Consider the following 17,901-nt stretch of genomic DNA (forward strand, 5'->3'; position numbering starts at 1 on the left):
GGGGGTTGGGGCGGGAGTGCGCTAATTCTTTTTCATTTCAGTACTGCACGAGGGCCTACGCCTGGATCCTCGCCGAAAAAGCTGGAAGGGAAGAGAAGGCGGGGACTATAAGCAACAAATTTTTCAAGACTCGGTCCAATCAGCAAACGAGGAGATTAACCCCATTCCTGACGGCCGTTTTCCCCTCTCCAAGAAGGGACGTTCAGGTAAGACAACGTTCCCTTCTGAGTCTAACTAAGAAATTTTATTAAAAGGTATAAGATTCTGTGAGACTTTTAATAAAATTATTACTGGTAGTTCGAAAAAGTGCTACCATAAACTAACATGGTTCTCCTTCTCCAAGGTAAATTTTATAACATTATTGAAGAAGAAGGATTAAACAATTACTGCAAAATTCATTTTTCTCCAGTGTGCTGCTTGGAGAATCCAAGCTTGGATTCTCCAAGCAGCGCACTGGGAAGAGACGTTCAGGTAAGACCAACATCTGTTCTACCTTTTTCCATAGACATACTTTCTTCTTTTCTAACCATCCATCATTAGTGCTACTGCATTGATTGGTTGTGAACATTGTAGGTCATGTAGTTTCTTCTATAGAAGACCATGGTGTTTTTTGTTTTTTTTTTAGAAAACTGCATGACTCATTTTACTCAGCTAATGTAAGAAAGCAGTTTTAAAGTAAAACCAGTAATTCTTTCATTTTTCTTGCTGTCCGCCTATTTGGAACAGAGAAATTAAATTAGTATGAATCATGAGGAAGTGATCGTTGTGGGGAATAGCAATCTGGCAAGACCTTTTTGTTTATCTTAATGACTCTTGTCCTTTATGGGACTTAAAATATCCTATTACTATTTTCTGTCTGTCCTGAGATTTCACTGCTACTTCAGAAGCCTTCATTTCTTTTCATTTGTTTGAACAGTTGAATTGCAAATGACAGAAACAGATGGAATATATTACAGAAGAAAAGTGTAGAAACAGTTTGCATATGAACCATGAAGATAAACTTACAATTATTATAACTGTCACTGAACTGAACAAACAAGGCCAGCACTTCAACATCAGAACATAATGCCAGTTCTCTTGATTTTGGCATTCTGCTAGTAACTTAGAAGCTACTTTAGAAGCATATAATGTTATTAACCAATATATAAAGAAAAACACTGAGGATTTGAATTATTCAGTTAAATGTTTAAAGAGATTTTTTTGTTTTTGTTCATGTTTGAATGTTGCAATGCATAATTTTATGTCTGCCTGCCCAATTGTGGTTAGTGCTCCCACCCACAAAAAGGGTACCTAACTGCAAGTGCTGCAAACCATCTTACATGGATTTATGAATTGTGTGAAACCATAATTTACAAGTTTCAATCGCAAAGCCAAACAAAAGATTGTACATTCTTACTAAGCACAGTGTTTAATCCCAGGATTATGGGATGCTGAAGTGTAATATATGAATTTAAAGAATATGCAGATTGAAAGAAAATGTACTTATTAAAGTATCAGTGTCTATGAATGTAACATCATTGGAACACTTTTGTATGCTACTTCCTTAACTGAACAAAGGATTATAATTGGACACAAATGTATTATCACACCTTTTCTTTTGATATGTGAACTGTCCTATGAGTGATTTGAAAAAGCATTTAAAAAAGTTTTTATTAAGTGACAAAACCAGGATGTTGTGTTTTAAATTCAACACTGAGTTGCAGCCACCTGAGTGCAACTCAGCATTAGTCCTAGAACAATCTAGATCATGGGTGTCAAACTGGCAGCCCGTGAGCTGAATACATCACATGCAGGACACAGCCACCCCAGCTCATGGGAAAAACATCATGAAACCTGACGGCAATGTGATGCCGCAAGTTTGATACCAATGATCTAGATTGAGCCTACTCTAGGGTACAATTGCACTGAATTTCTGTTACTCACAATATTGCCTCTAGAACATGGGTGTCAAACTCATGGCGTCATGTTGCTGTCATGTGACGTACCATGACATTTCCTCCCTTGCTGTGGTGGGTGTGGCCTGTACATGATGCATTTGGCCCGTGAGCCTCCAATTTGACACCCCACTCTAGAACTACACCAACATCCAAGTTCTCAAGCAGATGTCCTCTTTTTTAACTTTAAGAGAAGACATTTATTTATTAGTTACCATACTTCCATGTTGCTCTTCTAGCAAGGCTAATTGGGGAATTCTGGGAGTTAAAGTCCACAGATCTGAAAGTTGTCAAGGTTGAGAAACACTGAGCTATAGAATGAAGATAGTAGCTGGGATGCTGTAGTAGCTAGTAGCATAATTTCAATGCTTGGACCTGATTTTGAATAGAGCAACATGGAAGTACAATAATTAATGAATAAATGGCCATTCTTAAAGCTAAAAACAAAGAAAATCTGCTTGATAACTTGGATGCTGTGGCAATTCTGCAGGCAGTATGAGTGACTGAGAGATTCAGTGCAGTTGTGCCCTTGAGTAGGAATGATCTGGAAGAGGGAGTGGTGGTTTGGTGGTTTAAGATGTTATTGTGAGGAATTTGCAGGCCAATTCTGAGGGGATAAAGCAAGACATTTGCTTGTGACCATGTTGGTTATGTATTATATGTGTTTGTAGTGTAGAGTCTAAGACAGGGGTGTCAAACGGGATATCTTTGAGGCCGGATCAGCATTGTAGTTTTCCGTGGCTGGATGCCTCCTGCAGCACCCTGCTGGCCAAAATGGCATCATGGGCCAGTCCTTTGCTATTTCCAGGCTGGCCCCACGTGCCAGATTTAAGCACCCTGTGGGCCTTGAGTTTGACACTCCTGGTCTAAAGTGTTTGTGAAAAATAATTTAAAAGTAAGGGGTTTCTATTATTTTAGGTTCAAAGATGGGTTTTGGGCACTTCGTTCTTCTGACAGAAACTCTGATTTCTTGTGAAGTTATTTTTCTTTTACTGTCATGTGAACACTACCTTGCAATGGTTATCTTAACAAATGAATATCATTATTATTTACCTACTCTTCAGTTTTATTTAGCTAGACCTTTCAAAAGGTTGTTGATTTTACTACTTATTGCTCCGCTGATATTTTTCCGCTAGCCATCTTAAATGCTGTAAGATTAATGGACCATAGGGTACAAATAGAAATAGTCTAATCATCACCATCATGATGGAACACAACATGCCAGATATCACAGTTGTTGAAAACCGAAATGTACAATTTATTGACATCGTGGTACCAGGAGATGCCAGAGTTGAAGAAAAAGGAAAGGAAAAAAATCATGTAACAGTGATACCCATTGTCATCGGGGCACTTGGTACCATGTCCAAGAATTTTATAAGATACATCAACAAATTGCAGCTTCCTGCAATAACACCAGCGGAACTGCAAAAAACTGCTATTTGGAGCATTGTACATCTTAAGAAGGTACTTGGTTGATACCTAGGATGCTGGCAGCAATCCATATTAACCATTAGCACCAGTCAGTGGTATTTGTGATGCATTTTTGAATTTTCATTTGATTGAGTTTCATATTTAATAAATAAAGTAAATAATAATAATAATGAACAATGCATGCATAACCGGTGATAACGTTTTCTAAAATTCCAAATTTTCTTTCTAGTGATCTCCAGAGGTTGAAGGTTTGATACTTCAACTATTCTTGCAATTGATAATGCTTCTATCATGTCTATTAGACATTTACAAATAAATAATAACTTTAAAATATTGTTAGCCTTGACTATTTAAGTCTTAATGTCTGAAAACTAGAAGAGGAAAAGGACAGATAACTGTTTACTTGCTACATTTTTTTTTGTTATAGCAGCTCTAAATTAGCAAAGTTGGTATTGCTGAAAAAGAAGAAATGCTGATTAGGGAAAGATTTCCTAATGTTTATGAGATACAAGAATCTTTATAACCTAAAAAAGACATTTGCAGTAATGTTAATACCAGATTTAACTACTTTAAATTAAACTTAATGCTGATACAGCTCTAAAATGTGATCCAATTTTGTCAGAGTTGAACATAGCTTTAAAGTATTTAGTGTGAAAAATGTGAAAAGCAAATGTCTAATGCTTTTTTATAATTGCAAATTATCATGAAAAGCAGAAATAACATTTGATTCTGTCATTGTCATTGCTTTTCCTACCTCCCTGAAGAATTATCTTTAGTTTTTAATTCAAGGCTCTTATAGTTCAGCTGGACTCCAGAAATCTTATCTGGCTTTATTAGCCAAAACTAAGTCATGTTAGCCAACCAAAATGTAATAAATATGCCTCCTGATCCCTAGTAACTTTCAATTTTCTGTATAGCTGTTCAACAGGCAGTTTAAGCCAAGCTAAAGCATGGTACATACAATATTGTGATTTGCCATAACTTTTGGTTTCTCTTATCTAAGACTACACTAGCCAACCAGTATCTCTAATGTTGTGGTCCATCAGCAGCCTACAGAGCTGGCAACGGACAGCGATGAGGCTGAGGTGAGGCCAGGGCCATTGGGAAGTGAGGTGCAGACTCCAGAGCCTCCAGAGACTGAGAGTAGTGAGGCAGAGGAACAGGAGGAGCCTGTTCCTAATGCACGCATGAGAAGAGCTGCCAAAAGGCAAGAGCAGCTCAAGCAGAGAGGACAACTCGGGAGTAGGGCCAAGAGATGATTGGCCCCTCCCATAAGGTTAAAAACAGACCAGCACCGGTGTTTCAGCTTGCCGGAAAACAACATTGTAGTTGCGTCCTCTGCTTCGTATATGTCTTTGTTTTTGTAGCTTCTGGACATTTGCCAGGAAGGGCCTTTGGCAGTTTGCCTAATTGGACTAAGGTTTGTGAGATAACTGAAGAATTTGTGTTTGGGAGGCATTTGTTTTACTTTGAGTTGAACGACGGAATGAAGTAATTCCCAGCTGTTCGAATAAAGTTTATTTTTCCACGGACTAAGTTTATTCCTACCTACTTGGGCCTGGGTCACAACATCTAAGTAGTTGAGGGCCTAGAATAAAATCCTAGACACACTCATATTGGCAGCAACTTCAGAATCCAAGGGATTATTTGCTAGCCATCCCAATCAGGGAGAACAGCAGAAAACGATGTAGCCCCATTCTGTGTCATAAGCATCCTTTGAAGGGTCTTGTGAACACCTGCACAGGAAGGAATGCTTCAATGTTTGCACCTTGTTTTAAAATATTTTCATGTGTAATTTAACATTCAAAATCCTGTGGCCTTTGCTGTTCTTATTTGCAATAAATCAATACGCTAATCCATAAAAGTAGACAATAAATGAAATATATTGTTTAGGATGAGTATGACAGTGCTAACAACAACATGCCTTAGATATGGATTGTATGGGTTATTTTTAAAAAATTAATGCTTATTTGTTTATATTCTTAATTGTTACGGCCTCCCAGAATCATATATTTGAGATGGGCTGCAATAAATAAAGCATTCAGACATCAGCATTCAAAAGTGTCAATCCTCTTCCTATCCTATTGCAAAATACCAACTTTTACTTCCCTAATCTGTTACTGGAAATACAGTGGCAGAGGCAATCCAGATCTTTGTAAATGTAGACATCACAGCACCTGAGAATATTTTTTTTTAAGGCCTTTTTGGCGGCTTTACCAAGTGCTAGTTTGCAGGATGTTTTTGCTTCTTCTTTTACTGGTAATGGTTATCCACTACTTTGATATATTCAATTCTAAGTCTTGTTTGTTGTACCTCCTATCATTAGTTTGGTCTTCTTTATATTTAATTTTAGTCCCATTTTTACTACGCTTCTTGACTTTTATTAATAGACCTTGCATTTTTGTGTGTATATATAATTATTAGAATAGTATCAGCATAGTGCAGGTTATTGATGTTTTTTCATCCAGTTTTGAAGCCACATTCCTTTTCTTCCTGTCTAGTTTCCCTTAAGAGGTACTCAGCATATCAGCTGAATAAAGAAAAGAATATACAGGTTGTCTCACTCATTTACCAACCTGAGGTCAGTCTGTTTTGCCTTGATTTCTCTGTCATTTGGCTTTTTGACCTGTATATGAATTTCTCATGAGGATAATGAGATGTTCTTTGATTCCCACTTTTCTAAGCACATTCCATAGTTTCATGTGACTAGCACAGTCACAGACATTTTTATAATCAATGAAGCGCATAACAGCTGGATGAAATAAAATACTAATGAATTGATCTTTGTGGCTGGAAGGCCATCATCTGATTTTGACAAGGAAGGAAATCTGCAAAGGAGATACGCAGAATATTCAGGAATGGCAAATATAGAAGTAAAAATAACAGGCAATTGGCAATTGTCTGCAAACGTGTTTGGCAACTCATGTCAGCTTACAGTCTTATTATTCACAGATTTCTCAGTATAATCCATTTTCTTCTTTGCTAATGGTTGAGTACTGCTAAACATCTTTGAAATGATTGCTCTTCTGCCATAGCTGTGGTGAATTAGGCTCATGCTGGCAGATTAGTCTTGCTATTATTGGCTGTTAACTGGATTATTTTATATAGGTGAAAAAAATCTTTCTTCTGTGTTTAATTTAGAAACAGAATAGTCATATTTTCTGAGATGGTTTTTAATGTAGGGTAGAATCAGATTAATGAGGTTAGACGCTAGAGGTACCCAGCTAAAGGTGTTATCCATGGACAAACGTGCAGTTGCACAACCGAATATGTGAAAGAAAGGTTAGGCAGCTCCCCCAATCTTAAAACCAGTGTCTCCACTTAGATTTTAGAGGATTTTATTATTCAAGTTATTGGGGCCTTGCTTTGCATGAAAATTGGCTAATTTTTCTACTGATTGCAAGCAAGAAGAAAATGTTCTTCTTTGGTCAGTGAATAGATATAATAGATATGAGTCACATATAACATACAGCTATAAAATCCATGATTTTATCTTGGATTGTAACATGGATCTGGCAAATTTTACTGAGACCTGATTTGGCCTAGAAGAAAGGTTACCCTCTCAGAAATTATGTCCAGGCTCTGTACAAAACAAGAGTCCATGATGGGAAAGAGGGGTAGCTGGCTGTTGTCATCCCTGAATTGTTATAGGTTTTACTCCACACAAAACCAGATGTGAGGCATTCTGACTGAAGTTAGACTTAAGGGAACATCATGGCCTCCATGGCAACCATGGACCTGTCCTGAGTCATTGATTATTCAATTTATACTACAGACCACACATATTTAGTTTTTTCTCAGGAACACTGATATGTGATCGGATAGTGGAGTATATTAATATTTGTCCATTGCCATGGGCAGATTCCTTTCTGGTTTTCTTTCAACTCGCTGGTGTCATGCCTTCCTGAAGAGAGACAGGGCCTTTTTGATCAGCCTGCTCTATGCAATTGATGGATCAAATAGGATTCCAGAGAAAGCTTGGGAATTCCCCGAGCACGGCTGTCAAACTCCCAACCTGCAGGCCGGAAGTGTCATGTGCTGGCCACACCTACGCTCGGTTTAGTGAAGGGGGAAAAAGTCCAGATACATCACGTGACTGCCGTGATGACGTGAGTTTGACACCCCTGCCCAAAAGTTCTGGTGGGCAGTTTGGTTGAGGCCCTAATATCTGCCTGGGATGGATAAGTGGCAGAAGCCTTGGATCATATTGTTCCTTTACAGTCACTCTCTGCATGCTGATCCTGAGGTGCTCTTTACTTGCCAATTAGGGACAACCTCAATAAGGATGGCAAAGCATCAATATCTCTTCATCCTTATTGCATCCACTGATAGCCATTCGGTGGCTCTGTTTAGGGCACCTAATCCCTATAGGGTACTCTCAAAAGCAAAAATGGATAATTATTTATGGGATAGAAAAGGCAGAAATTTTGGGTTTTGGGTTTTTTAAAAATAAATAATGCTATACAGTCATCTGATTTTGCAAGTATAATTGTTTGGTGTTCTATAGAATGGGATGGTAGTAATAATAAATATTATAGTGGAAATATCATCTTGCTACACTGGATGTCATATTCATTCTGCTGCATAAAAGGCCTGTGTAAAAATCTAACATATCAGCTACCAATGAAGCATATTTTTAATGATTCTCCAGTTTTATTATTTCTAAGAATTAGTACAGAAAGACTATTCAAACTGAAACTGTTTTTGTTCTACACAGAGCCAGAAGAGAAATGGTGTCATCTGAAAGGAAATCTGATCTTTCTAATGAAAAGTAAGACAAAGGTAATTTATGTGACTCATCTGTTTATGTCTGTTCTTTTCCTCTGAATTTACCTGCTTCTTTTTACCTTTTTATCACTTGGTTTGTTGTTCTTAATAAAAGATTCAGCACTGTCCCAAAAGCTTTCCACTTGTCTTTATAGGTGTTTTATAAAATATGAGAGAATCTTCAACAGTATGTTTGGACATTCTGAACAGTTCTTGTCAGTAAAATAAAACAAGCAACCCCACAGCTATTTCCATAAAAAAGCTATAAAATCACAATAAAATGTAAGAATTATTTTTAAGCATGTGCAGTTGGACCACTGCAGAAAGAATGATTTCCTGATAAACCTAACCTTAAGTTCCATCAGTGTTGCTTCAAAGAAGGAATTCAAAGTGTCTCTTTTTAGATGGAGGCCACTGAATAGGCAGATTTGGTTTGAAGGTAACAGGGAGCCGAGGCAGGTAGGAGTTTACAGGTTAAATCTAGCATTCAGTTCTATTCAGAAACCTATTGATAAAAACACCATCCATGAAACTTTTGTTACCTAGACAGAGTGGCTTCATCAGTCATCAAGTAGATTGCTCTGTATAAGCTTGATATCCTTTTGAAAAACATTCAAAAAACTTCATTGTAAAATAAACCTTTGAGATTATGAGAGCATGTGTCACTTTCAGCTTACTCTTAGAAAGGCTGCAACTGATACATTAGTTGAAGCTGGACAAACATGCTTTTTGTCTGCTGGTGAAGAAGCTGTGTGTGATGCCATCCAGAATCCCATGAATGGGAACCTGCTGGCATTTTGAATGTATGATAATATCACTGGCCCATCATGAATACAGGTCCTCAGTGAAATTATCAACCAGTATTTATTTTATTTATTTATTTATTTATTTTATTTGATTTTTATACCGCCCTTCTCCCGAAGGACTCAGGGCGGTGTACAGACAGAAGTAAAAAAGACAATACAATGTACAATTTAAAATGTAAATTAAAAAACTTATTATAATTAGCCCGAAACTTTAAAATATATAAAAAACTAAAATCCCATTTAAAATTGATATTAAAAATTTAAGAAATTTAAAAGACCAATAAAATTCAAGCCAGCCCCGCGCGAATGAAAAGATGTGTCTTCAGTTCGCGGTGGAAGGTCCGAAGGTCAGGTATTTGGCGTAAACCCGGGGAAGCCTGCTCCAGAGTGTGGAGCCCCACAGAGAAGGACCTTCCCCTGGGGGCCGCCAGCCGGCATTGCTTGGCGGACGGCACCCTGAGAAGTCCCTCTCTGTGAGAGCGTACGGGTCGGTGGGAGGCATGAGGTAACAGCAGGCGGTCCCGTAAGTACCCAGGCCCTAAGCCATGGAGCGCTTTAAAGGTCGTAACCAAAACCTTAAAGTGCACTCGAAAGGCCACAGGTAGCCAGTGCAGTCTGCGCAGGAGCGGTGTTACATGGGAGCTACGAGTAGCTCCCTCTATCACCCGCGCAGCTGCATTCTGGACTAACTGAAGCCTCCGAGTGCACCTCAAGGGGAGCCCCATGTAGAGAGCATTACAATAATCCAAGCGAGAGGTAACGAGCGCATGAGTGACTGTGCACAAGGCATCCCGATCAAGGAAGGGGCGCAACTGCCGAACCAGGCGAACCTGGTGGAAGGCCCTCCTGGAGACGGCCGTCAAATGATCTTCAAACGACAGCCGTTCATCCAGGAGGACACCTAAGTTGCGCACCCTATCCTTTGCGGCCAATAACTGCCTCAACAGTCAGCTGCGGCTGCAGCTGACTGAATCGGGATGCCGGCATCCACAGCCACTCCGTCTTGGAGGGATTAAGCTTGAGCCTGTTTCTCCCCATCCAGACCCGTACGGCTTCCAAACACCGGGACAGCACTTCAACAACTTCATTGGGGTGGCCCGGGGTGGAAAAGTACAGCTGAGTGTCATCAGCGACTGCTGGTATCTCACCCCAAAGCCACTGATGATCTCACCCAACGGTTCATATAGATGTTGAACAGAAGGGCGAGAGAATCGACCCCGCGGCACCCCACAAGTGAGGCACCTCGCGCCCACCTCTGCCCCCTGTCAACACTGCTCTGCGACCGTCAGAGAGATAGGAGGAGAACCACCGATACACGGTGCCTCCCACTCCCAATCCCCCCAACCGGCGCAGCAAGATACCATGGTCGATGGTATCAAAAGCCGCTGAGAGGTCTAATAGGACCAGGGCAGAGGAATAACCCCTGTCCCTGGCCCTCCAGAGATCATCCACCAATGCGACCAAAGCTGTCTCCGTGCTGTATCCGGGTCGGAAGCCGGACTGGAACGGGTCTAGATAGACGGATTCATCCAGGTATTGGGGTAGCTGTCGCGCCACAGCACTCTCTACAACCTTCGCAACAAAGTATCACTTGGTAAGTCCTCCAGGCCATTCAGGAATAATTCCTTAGTCTTCATAATTTTATAAGAGCAGAGTATACAGAGTTAATATTCACTTGTGCAAGATTGGTTAGCCATAGTTAACTCAAATTGAGTATATTCTGAACTACCCATGTATGAATGCTTTTCAGATTTGAAAAGTGATTTGAAACATTATAAGAAGCATTTTCTATCAACATTCCTATTCCTCAAGCCCAATTCCTATTGTCTTCAAAAAAAAGACCACTGAATCTGTAAAAACTTGTAGAGTCTAAATGGGTGGACTTACCAGAAGGCATATACATTGTTTTTATCTTAGATGCTGGGTTGCTGTCCGTTGTCCTGATCTTGAATCCTGAAGTTTTTAGCAGAATTCCTATCATACCTATTCAGAATCCTGAACCACCTGTCCCACCATAATAGCCATTGCTATTAGCTCTTCTACTTTGTCTCTTTTTGCCTGAGCCTTTACTATTTAGAATGCTGGAAAATAAGTAGCCTGTATAGAAGACAGTTTCCTTAAAATCTGTTTTTATATTTATAATGATTTTCTGTATTTCTATTTTTTATTACATTGTATGCTTCCCAGAGCCACCGCAAAACAGCGAGATGGACAGTATATAAATTTAATCAATAAATGAAATAAATAAAAATAAAACCTGGAACTATTCTCATGTTATAGGGATTCCATTCTGTCTTTTGTTCAATTTCAGAATGGTTCACTGAGTTGCGTTAAGTGACACTAACTGATGTTTTACAAGCAAAAGGAATAGCAATACTAATTCTGGTTTTACTATGAAATTATGAGGTCCTAAAACCATTGTAATCTGAATAAACATACATTTGGAAGTGCTTTTTAAGTCTGCACGTAAGGCTTTACTTAACAGTAGGCTTGTGATTAATAGGTTGTAGTTATTTTAAAAAAATAGGCATTATTGTTTCTTGCAGTATATGTTTCTTAATTTTTAGCCAAATGATGTAATAATTAGAACTGATCTATTAGATCAGTTTGTTCCTTGTGTGTATGCTATTTTTATTTTGCTTAGACACTTCGCTTTTGATTATTTGTACAGATAGAGGAAAAACATTCTAAAACTGTATATTTTGTTCATTTACTATAAAATATTTTTTTACAAACTGCAAATGTCATAATAGGTTGCCATTACTCTGAATTAACTTTAGCTGAGTTTTACTTTATGTTTTCAGTACATCATGAAGCTGCTCACCATTGACTTTCACCAGTAACTAGTTGAAAATGTATCCCCAGAAAATAACTTTTTAATTATTTAAAAAGCTTGACATAAGCTGCAGCACACATCAAACTATTTATAACGATTAATAGTTGATAGAAAAGTATTAGTAAAATAGTCCATTGTTTCATAAATCAATAACTATATACTATGTGTGTAGAACAAATGTAAGTATAATGGCTTATTTTAAGTGTTGTAATATAACTCCCATGGTAATCCCCAAAAGAGATATGAAAAGATTGCCAGCTGTTATAATATACTATGAAAAACATATGGAATTTATAGATTAAAAAGTCATTTAATCTATTTGGATAGCAGCTTAAGGTGTACTTTGATTTCCTAGAATTAAAAACGCTAGTGGCATGTTGAAACATTTATATAGCTCTAAACTGGATTATGTTGAACAATAAATTCAAAGAGTTATGATATTTAGTGTGTAATCACATCAATAAAGTTGAGTTCTATCTGCTTTTCCTCTCGTATTGTGTGACTGGAAGAAGATATAAGGCTTTTTCTTCTATATGCAACTAATTGTAGCTTTGACTGAATTCACCTTTTATGCTAAGCTAGCCTTTCTAAACCTAGGCACCAGAATTTTCAACATTGTGATCTATTTGGCTGAGGAAAGCTGCAGATTAAAATCCATAAACCTGCAAGGTGCCTGTGTTAGGAAAGCTGTGCAATAGAGCAGTTGAGAGGTAACCAAAAATGCAAGTGACCATGAAAAGGGCCTCTTGGTCCAGCCATTATTTACAACTCCAAACACTATTGTGATTTCTTATTTTGACTAACTTAATTATTTGTAATCACCAGTTAATTTACAGGTAGAAGTGAAATTTTTGACCTTTTATGGCTATATTAGAAGAAGAAGGGAATGTATTATCCCTAAGGCTCATTTACATAAAAATTATAGGAGTTCCTTGACTTATGGCCACAATATGCTCCTTATTTCATTTAGTTTAAGGATATGTACATTCAGTTGTGCGTGATATCAAATCATGAACAGAGAATGAATGGTAACTATATTTCATCACAAGAAAACTTTAATTTCTATCCTTCATGGACTACAGTACCCATTGTTTACAAATAACATGGCCAATAAGCAGCAGGAGAGCTACAATCCAAAGAATTAAAAGGGCACCAAACTATTGTTCTAGAGAATAAATACAAAGCTTTTTTTCTGATGATTTGTTTTTGGAAGAAAGATACCTGTGCGTTTTTTAGGGTCTCTTCCTTAATCTGTTGAGTCAGGGTCTAGAAGCTCTACACTAATGACAACACTGATAAATGATTTCTTTATGCAAGCTTTGTTCAGAAAAAAACCAGCATTGCCTAACCTAGATAATTGGAGAGATTCATAGAGAAGAAAAGAAAATAGTCCTTTAATTTTTTTTAAAAAAACTAGCCTGGTAACATTTCCTTCAAATAGTTTTCCGCTGTACCCTCTCTCTAGTGCTTTTCTCATTTCCTTCCTTTATTAGTGCAGTGTTTTTATATAAGTCAGACATCACCTTTAGTTTTCTGTCTGTGTGAGTTGTAATTGCTGCTATTCTAGAGTGATTTTTCAAATCTGTGCCTTTAGTAATAAACAAAATGTCACTATGTTATGAATTTTATTGTCAACATATTTACAGTGACATAAGCTTTGGTATAGTAAAATATATTATACAAATAGTAAATATAATATATAAATATATGATAGTATAGCAAAATAGTAAATAAGGTATATAAATGGTATAGTAAATTATATAAAAATATATATTCTGCCAGATTCATATGTTCTCTTCTATTGGCAGTTGAGCATCCATATGATAAACAGGGGAGGTTTACAGGCTATGACCACTGGGAAGGAGAATATTTTATGACATCATAATGCAAACGTCAAATCTGAACATTACGTTTATCAACCACTCACAACACTAATTTCTGTAACACAAACTTTCAAACTTCTGTTCTGAAAGAAAAGGTTGGTTTTTGTGTTTGTGTTTTGTGTTTGTGTTTTGTGTTTTGCTTTCCTTGAGCACTAAATCATGGGTTTGCAGTTTTTCTAAGATTTGGGCTTCATGGTGATTTTGGTCAGAAGTTTCATGAACTGCAAATGAGCAGGCAAATGAGGGACAGCTAAGCGAAAAATCATTTCTTTTCATAGTATCTCACTTTCCTTCTCATTTTATTCTATTATTTCTCACCATATTCTTTTAAACAACTATTTACTTACTGAAAATTGGCAACACGGGGAAAGGGCTTCAGGCTAGAGAAATATCTGACGGAGGCCTACATTCATATCGTACTGAGTAGAATAATGCCAAACAGATTTTAAATGATGATAGAAATACTATTTATTAAAGATACTTAAACAACTATTCTAGACACGGAACAGTTTGTCTGCTCCATGGGCCCATGTTCTCCCTTGCCCTACTTTTTTTCTTGTATGTATGATTGAAGAAGACTTAGAACTAAGGAGAAATTTCCTGACAGTTAGAACAATTAATCAGTGGAACAACTTGCCTGCAGAAGTTGTAAATGCTCCAACACTGGAAATTTTTAAGAAAATGTTGGATAATCATTTGTCTGAAATGGTGTAGAGTTTCCTGCCTGGGCAGGGGGTTGGACTAGAAGACCTCCAAGGTCCCTTCCAACTCTGTTATTATTATTAAGACCGGAAAACACATTGCCCTGCAGCTATGGCTGAGTTACAACTTTCAGCAGTCTCAACCTATGCATGATTAATGATGGAAATGTATGGAAGCCTTAGCTGGAAATCTTTATCCACTATGACTCTTGCAGCTGCCCTCCTTTAAAATATACAGGGACACATGTGAACATGTAGTTGCCTCTTAATAACTGAATTTAAGTTATTTATCACATGATAATCTCAGGCTTTGCATGCCTAAAACTGCAAAAAGACAGCGGAAATACAATTTGTAGTCTGATCCTGAATGAATTATTTGTAAGTGAATGTATGTGAAAGCAGTGAGGCATGGCCACTTTGAATGCTTTTGAAATCCAGTCAGTGTACTAAATAAGTTTCAAATAAAATGCCAAATATAATCCAAGAAGTTAGGAATTTGAGAAGTATTTGGCATATGTAATAAGTACTATTTAGAATTCATAAATATAGGTTGAAACTAAAGTTAAACTTGTATAATTTAACGTAAATGAGAAAATTGGTACATTTAGAAGGAATAGTTAGAGAAAGCAATTGAGGAAGAGAGAAAAACAGGAAAAATTCTGATCTCAAAGGAAAAATATAAGCCTACTTTGTCATTTCCTATTATCTGTTTTTAACAACATGGCTTTAACAGTGTATCAGAAAAAGAATCAGTTTGATTTAGAACGATGTATCCTCATTGATTTAGAATGTTGTGTCCTCATTCAAATATGACTTGGCAGTCTCTAGAGACCTTACCTATTATCAGCAATTTATATAAGTCATTCTAAAATGAAATTAGAAATGTGAATGCTGGCGTGACAAATGGAAGACAGAATCTCTGAGACTTGGGCAGCATAATAAATGTATTATTATGGTTGGTCATACAGTCAGGTACCTGACTTGGGAATAAGAATAAGAATAGTTTAGTAGCGGTTCTAGTCCTTTGCTATTCCCTCCATCTGTTTGTCACTATTGTCTGAACTACCTCTGTCTTCTGTGTGTTCTTGAAAGAGCTAACTAGGTGGTCCACTGTTTCTTTAGCTTCTTTGCAGTGGCAGCATTTGCTGTCTATTGCTTTCTCCTCAGTCCTACTTTCTATGCATTTGTTCTTAAGACTTGGTTTTATGTGGCCAGAATTAGTCCCTTTGCTTATCTTCAATTTTTCTGCTCTTAACCATTCACAGCTCTTGTTATCTGCTTTGCCTGCATTTTTTGCATACTGGCCATGTAAAACCTTCTCTTGCCTTGTCTCTTTTCTGTTCTTCATTTGATCTTTTTTCTAGGACAGTTTGGTCTCTCTAGTACTGAATAAGACTTCATGGCATACTAGCTTCAGTGCATCTTCGTCATTGTCTTTCAGATATTCTTCTAGTGTTGTTGTTTTCCTTCAACTGTCTGGTATATTTGCAACATTCCATGCCTACCATTTTCCTCAGTAAGTAGAGTCTGTAATTAATTGCTGTGTGTGGATAAAGGGCATGATTCATTGACATTATTTTTTGGTCTTCCTATTCAGGACTTTTAGTGTTGGTGGAGTTCAGTATTTTAGCTGTGTATCTAATGACTAGAATTGCCCAGGCCTCAATTGCCTTGACGATATTTCCTCCACTAAGTTGGGACTTTAAGATCTTCTTCAGTGTCATGATGTATTCACTTCTAACTGTCTTTTTGACTTTTGTGTGCTTTATGTTGTCAGTTTGAAGGATACCCAGGTATTTGTAGTAATGTTTTTCATACAGACCCTGGACACTATTTCCATGGTTTTAGATATATAGATTTAAAATTGTATGAATCGAGCTTATTGAATCAAGCCTATTTAGACCTAAATAGGGTAGTTTTGTGGATCTTAGCTTCCCAGATCATTTGATCAGAGGATTTTCTTCATATCCCAGATCATTTGATCAGAGGGGTTGGCAGGACTGTTTGGAAGAGTAGCTTTGTATCTTTGTTCTTTGTTGTTGTTTAGTAGTGTCCAACTGCTCATTACCCCATGGTCTAAACATGCCAGGGCCCCTTGTCCTCCACTGCCTAAACTCATGCCCACTGAGTCGATGATATTATCTAACCATTTCATCCTCTGCTGTTCTCCTTTTGCCTTCAATCTATCCCAACATTAGGATCTTTTCCAATGAATTCTCTCTTCTCATTTTGTGGCCAAAGTATTTGAGCTTCAGATTCAGTATCTGTTTTTCTGAAAAACAGTACTCAGCTCCAGCATACATGGGCACGCCAGCTGATTCTCGGGCCTTCCTGGCCCACCAGAAGTAAGGAAACAGGCTATTTTCTGCTTCTGGAGGCCCTGGGGGGAGAAGGCCTTTTTTTTGCTGTCCCCAGTCTCCAGAGCCTCTCTAAGAGTCTGGGGAGGGCAAAAATGGCCTTCCCCCATCCCCCCGGAGACCCTCTGGAGGCCAGAAATGGCACATTTGCCAACTTCTGGTCATTTTCGGCCTCCAGAGGGCCTCTGAGGAGATGGGGAAGGCCATTTTCGCCCTCTCCAGACTCCTAGAAGCCAGGTGAGAGAGAAAAACAGGCCTACCGGGCCATCACGTGCCAGGAGCAGGGGCGGAGCGGGGGGTGTCACATGTATATGTGCGGGGGCAGGGTGCATAGAATTATGGGTGTGGGCACGTGTGCAACCCCCCCTCCTGGCACGCGATGGCAAAAAGTTTAGCCATCACTGATATAGACCTTTGTCTGACAAGGTGATGTTGCTGCTTTTTAATATGCTATCTAGGTTTGCCATAGCTCTCTTCTTAAGCATCTTTTAATTTCATGGCTGCAGTCTCCATCTGCAATGATCTTAGAGCCCAAGAAAATAAAATCTATCACTGCTTCCATTTCTTTCCCTTATATTTGCCAGGAAGTGATTTGATTTAAAGTATGTATTCAAAGAATGCACACAGTTTTATTTTGTTTGAAACTCACAGTGGATAAAGAAAGATTGAAACCTTGAGATTTACAGTATAGTGTTAGACTCACTTTGAAATTATTTGGAACTTACTATAGTACTTTTAACTTTAAAAAAGCTTCTTTGAAAGCATGTCAAAAAAAGACTATTTTTCACTTTTATGTGTTAAAAGTGAATTGGATTTTCTATCTGCTTGTGATATTGATTCTTTATCTCCCATAAATTCTGGGAATCTTTAAATTGTTGGTGATCTGATGACTGCTGTGATTGAGATATATAAATCATAGACTAGTGTATTTTTGAATGCTGGCTTGAATTGGTCATATCTTTGGCAGAGTAAGGAATCCATATTGGGCATACTTGCTATGAGATAGAAAGCAGAAGAAAAGTATTGGAGGCTGGATTATTTATTTATTTATTTATTTATTTATTTATTTATTTATTTATTTATTTATTTATTTATTTATTTATTTATTTATTTAGATTTTTATACCACCCTTCTCCCGAAGGACTCAGGGCGGTGTACAGCCAAATTATAAAACAGTACAATATGC

The 17,901-nt window shown here is 37.8% G+C and overlaps 1 protein-coding gene across 7 annotated transcripts in view; it reads left to right on the forward strand.

Moving 5' to 3' along the window:
- Positions 1-17,901, forward strand: part of INPP4B (inositol polyphosphate-4-phosphatase type II B) — a 272,899-nt gene that overhangs the window by 44,999 nt on the left and 209,999 nt on the right. For 6 of the 7 annotated variants that reach the window (XM_058192517.1, XM_058192513.1, XM_058192515.1 and 3 more), the window contains one exon: positions 8,083-8,147. The gene's annotated coding sequence lies outside the window, so the exon portion shown is untranslated. The remainder of the gene's footprint in view (positions 1-8,082; positions 8,148-17,901) is intronic. The other variant, XM_058192514.1, reaches the window with a different exon arrangement.

The sequence above is a fragment of the Ahaetulla prasina genome, chromosome 8 (genome assembly GCF_028640845.1).
Source record: "Ahaetulla prasina isolate Xishuangbanna chromosome 8, ASM2864084v1, whole genome shotgun sequence".
Taxonomy (NCBI): Eukaryota; Metazoa; Chordata; class Lepidosauria; order Squamata; family Colubridae; genus Ahaetulla; species Ahaetulla prasina.